Raw genomic sequence first — 5752 nt, forward strand, 5'->3', positions numbered from 1 at the left:
TATTTTGAGGTTGTTTGGAGGTTGGGAGGAGGTTGATATAAGGTAGGTGTTTGGTGGTAAATGGTGTGATGAAGAAAGGTGGTGAAGTTGATGATCTTAAAGTTTGATGAAGAACATGTAATGAAGATGGTTGATGGTGTTCTTCATTTAGCTTGTTGATCTTGGTGTTCTTGAGGTTTTTAGTGGGTTTATTTGGTGATGTTGCTGGAGATATTACAAAGGAAAAATGAACACACACTCTCACACATACATACTCACGTATACATATACTTGAAACAAATATCTAGTAGTACTTGCGTTGTTAGTTGAAAGTAATGGCTGGTTGTTGTAGTAGGAGTAGGAAGTCAAAGTTGTAGTAGGAGTAGGAAGTCTAAGTTGTAGTAGGGAAAAGATACGTGAGTTCTTTCATTCATATATGCTCCATAAATTCAATTAAGAAATTGAATTTCCATATTGGTCCCTTGAGCTTTGAAGTCTTTAACAATTTTAGCTTTGATTTTTTTGTCTTCAAACGACCAAATATGCGTCTATTTTACGTCTTTGCATATTCCATCTTTCGCGTATTTTTGTATTTCACATTTAAGCATGAATCCACGCAACCTGAAATAAGTGATAATATTTGTCAGATAAAATAAAAATAGTCCGTCTTATTTCAACGATGGTCACATAAAAAAACATTTTTCAACAATTTCTCCCTATGTGATCATTGTTGAAATAAGGACAGTTATCACTTAATCATATTAACAGTTTTAATTCTGAAGATTTGGAATAAAAGTTTTGTGAATGATAAGATATATATAAAACCATAGTAATCGATTTGAAAGTTTGTGACTTGGTTTATCATATCTTATGTAAAAGATTTTCAAAAATTTGTTTCCGAATCAAAGTCTCGGGTTCGGTTATCAAAGGGTAGCCATATATGTATCTAAATAAATTCCCTAAGATTTTATAGCATTATTAACAACGAAAAGTGGTCCAATAGGTTGATTCAGATGAACGCTCATAGGTATAGCTCACACTTAACTTGGGTGTTTGGTTGTTCTGGCAGCAGAACAAGTTAATGATCACTAAAAATGAGTGATATCTCTCTCTGACGACTCACACTCATATTGGAGGTGTTCAGCTATGCTTTTCCTGAAAGGTCACTTAGTCTCATTATTAGATAATCAATCACATAAGACTAGTTTCGACATTACTCAGTGGGTTTCTTCATTCATGCCATTAACTTTCACTCTCTCTCCGTCGGGAAATACATGTAGAGGGGTATAGCCATTTTCATAGTGCAGTTTTGCAACTAAGACTCTTTAGTGATGAAGGCTACAGTATCCCGGGAAATTCATTGTTGTTGCAGTTTCTTCTTTGATGGTATCCTTTTTGTTGATCAATATCGATTTATTGTAAAAAGATATTTTGTTTTAGCATCGAGAATTTGCTACATTTGAGAAAATTGGTGTTTTTTCTTAGAGTATCTGTCTTGTGGGATTAAGATATATTCTTTTGTGAAAAATGGTTAAAAACAGATCACGGGATCTTTTGATGTATATTTTGAAATAACCATTTGGTTGAAAGTTTGTTTGAAAATACCAAATGTAGAGTATTTTTGTTTTGTTTGGTATTTCTTCGGTGAATGATTCGGATTTCTTGTTGATTCGTCTTTGAAGATTGGATGCGGATATATCTTTGTTTTTCTTTGATAAGTGATTGTTGAAATCCTTTTCGTTTCGTCTTTTCTTGTTGATGGATCACGGGATCTCAAGACTTCATTTTTTGGTTGGCTTATATCTAGGTAGGGATTGGTGGCATAAAAGACAGTTTGTCTAGTATGTAAGAAATGAATGTATCGTCCCTGGTCATTTTGATATCTAAGCAAAAATGAGACTGTGACAAGGTATAATCGGGTATACCTTATAAGCAATAGTGACACACCTAAGCTCATAAGAAATGAATTCCACAATGATTCAGATTGACAAGGCACAAATCCTGACATGGGTTTTTGTTTTCATCTGAACCTCCTAACCTTATGTCCCTTTTTAAAATCATCAATAATTAAATAAAATTGAAGGAAATAAAGTTATATACGTTATGAAAGGTAGTAGATTTGAACCTTCACTCCAATTGAGAATCAATATGACTTAAAATCTTTATCGAGCATAAGCATCTGAAAATTAAGTCAAGGGACGATTAATTACAAGGTTCTATAAAAGCTTATTATGGCAAGTCTTTTATTATATTTTTGAAGATTTGTTTTTCTGAATGTTTTTGGAAATATTGGTTATTTGAATGTTTTTGGTATTTTTGAAAAGAAAGCAATTTTCAAATGTTTTTGAATTTTCTTTTTGAAGGAAAGTAAACACACTTTTGTACAAGAAAAAAGTAAAAGTTTAAGGATGGATGTTATATGGATTTAACATTCCTAGACAGCCTAGGAAGTATTGAAACTTTGTTTCATCGAGAGCCTTAGTGAAGACATCGGCAATTTGATCTTCGGAGTTGATGAACTGTAGTTCGATATGACCCTTTTGAATGTTGTCTTTGATAAAGTGATATCGAATATCGATGTGCTTTGTCATGGAATGGTGAACGGGATTGTGAGAAATGGAAATTGCACTGATTGAGTCACAAAATATGGGAACTTGTGAGATTTTGAAGCCATAGTCACGCAGTTGAGTTTGCATCCATATGACTGGTGAACAACAGATGGCGGAAGCGACGTATTCAGTTTCTACTGTTGATGTGGATACACAAGTCTGTTTCTTTGAAGTCCAACTCACTAGTCTACCTCCTAGGAATTGACAGCTACCAGATGTACTCTTCCTATCTAGCTTGCATCCTCCGTAGTCTGAGTCGGTGATAGTGTTCAGCTGAAAATCAGATTTAGCTAGATACCAAAGGCCAAGTTTAGGAGTGCCTTTAAGGTATTTGAAGATGCATTTCACAACAACTACATGGGATTCCATAGGATTTGCTTGGTATCTAGCACAGACACATGTAGAAAACATGATGTCAGGTCTGCTGGCAATGAGGAATAAGAGTGATCCAATCATTCCACGATATCTTTTCTGGTCAACGGGTTTTCCATTTAAGTATGCATCAATTTTGTATCCAAAATCCATTGGGGTTTTTGCGATATTGGATTTGTCCATTGAAAAGCGAGTGAGTAGGTTTTTGACATAATTCTCTTGGTTGATGAAAATGCCATCAGTTGACTGTTTGATCTGAAGTCCGAGAAAAGTAGTCATCTCCCCAATCATGCTCATTTCAAATTTTCTCTTCATTAAATCTACAAACTTAACACTCAAAGATTCATCAGTAGAACCGAAAATAATGTCATCAACATATATTTGTACGATTAAAAGATGTTAATTAAAGATTTTACGAAAAAGGGTTTGATTGATTAAACCTCTTCTAAAACCTGATTCTTCGAGAAATGTTAACAATGTGGCATACCAGGCTCGGGGTGCTTGTTTCAAGCCATAGACAGCTTTCTGCAATTTAAAGTTGTGATCTGGAAATTTAGGATCTTCGAATCCTGGTGGTTGTTGGATGTATACTTCGCGATCTATCTCTCCGTGTAGGAATGCACATTTAACGTCCATTTGGAATACTTTTAAGTTCTTATGTGCAGTATATGCAAGAAAGATGTGAATTGCTTCAATTCTAGCAACTGGATCATATGTTTCATCGTAGTCAATTCCTACTTGTTATGAGTATCCTTTGACTACAATACGTGCCATGTTTCAGCAAATGATTCATTGATCGTCAATCTTGTTTCTGTATACCCATCTTGAACCTATAACAGTAACATCGGGTGGAGTAGGAACAAGATTCCATACGTCGTTTCTTTCAAATTCTGCTAACTCTTCTTGCATAGCTTTTACCGAGTCTGGATCTTTTATAGCAGAACGTATGGTTTTGGGTTCAGTCATGGATAAAAAGGCTCCAAATAAACATTCATTTGTGGATGCGGCTCTAGTCTGAATGTCTGAGTTGGGATCTCTGATGATTTGGTCTGTTGGATGATTTCTGGTCCACTTCATTAAGCGATTCTCTTTCGCTATAATAATTAGAGTTTCAGTATCCCATTGTTCTTCTCCGGGCGTTTCATCTTGGAATTGGATTGAAGGTTCCTCCATAAATGATGCATCGGGATTGTTTTGGCTACTTGGGAATGGGGTGTTCAAAGGAGGATTTGGTGTTTGTTCCAAAGAGGAAGTATGTGTTGGTGGTTCCCCCTCGAATTGATCTGCATCATTTTGGTTTGTTTGTGGAGTTCCTTCAATGGGTTTTCCTGTAGGGTCAATTGAAGTAGTTAGAAGTTCAGAATTGTAAGCGGTTTTTGGTTGTTCAAAAATTAAATTAAGATCGATTTCAATGTCTATGTCAGGAGAAGGTGTTTGTTGAATTAGATTTTGAAAAATATTTTCAATCATTTTTCAACCAAAATGTTCATGATCCAATTTCCTGACATAAAATTCATCGCAATGAACATCGTTACTTTCTTCAATTACTCTGGTACGTTTGTTCAGTACTCGATAAGCAGCTGAGGAAAACAAGTAACCAAGGAAAATTCCTTCGTCCGACCTTGATTCAAATTTTGAAAGGTGATCTTTATTGTTCTTTACGAAGCATCGACAACCAAAAATATGGAAAAATTTGATGTTTGGTTTTCGGTTGTTAATGACTTCATATGGTGTTTTATGAAGATGTTTATGGATTAAGGAACGATTTTGAGTGTAGCAAGCTGTGGCTATTGCGTCTGCCCAAAAGTATTGTGGCAGATCAGCGAAGATAAGCATTGATCTTGCAGCTTCACATAGAGTTTGGTTCCTTCTTTCAACAACATCGTTATGTTGTGGAGTGTATGGGGCTGAGAAGTTATGTTCAACTCCTTTGTCTTTGAGAAATGAATCTAGAGTATTGTTTTTGAACTCTAAACCATTATCACTTCGGATTCTTCGAACAGGTCGTTTGAGCTTGAGTTCGATTTGTTTGATGAAGTTGATCATCTCTTCAGGTGCTTCTGATTTTAGTCTTAAGAAAAACACCCAAGTAAAGCATGAGTAACCATCAACGACAACAAGAATGTACTTCTTCCCTTGTATGGTTTGGGTTTTGGCAGGGCCACAAAGGTCTTTGTGCAGCAATTGTAGTGGTTCGGATACACTAGATTCTGAGATGCTTTTGTGAATGGATCTGGAAAGTTTGCCTTTTTCACATGCATTACAAAGAGTTTCGTTATCATGCTTCAGAAGTGGTAGCCCTCGAACAAGATCATCGCCGATTAATTAGTTGATGTACCTAAAATTTAGATGGGAAAGGCGGCGGTGCCATAACCAAATAATATATGTTGGGGCTTTAGATAGCATACATATATCGGGTTTACCATAGATAAGATCCATGTCAAGTGGATACATATTTCCGGCACGGTCAGAATCAACTATAACATCTTTGGTTTTGGCGTCCATGATCAAGCTTCGTTGTTTGGTGAACAGAACTTCAAGATTGTTATCACAGAGCTGAGAAACATTGATGAGGTTGTGTTTCCGGTCATCGACGAAGGCAACTTTCTTTATGGTGAAATTACCATTTGTTATGTTTCCAAAACCTTTGATTTTTGATGTCATGTTGTTGCTGAAGGTAACATCTTGATTGGTTTGTGTAGGTTTGAAGTCACGTAAGTAGTTTCGGTTTCCTGTCATATGCTTAGAGTAGCCACTATCAATATACCATGTATCATCTTTGGGTTCTCCAA

This window comes from Lactuca virosa, chromosome 2 (assembly GCF_052849685.1).
Source record: "Lactuca virosa cultivar CGN04683 chromosome 2, Lactuca_virosa_CGN04683_v6, whole genome shotgun sequence".
Taxonomy (NCBI): domain Eukaryota; kingdom Viridiplantae; phylum Streptophyta; class Magnoliopsida; order Asterales; family Asteraceae; genus Lactuca; species Lactuca virosa.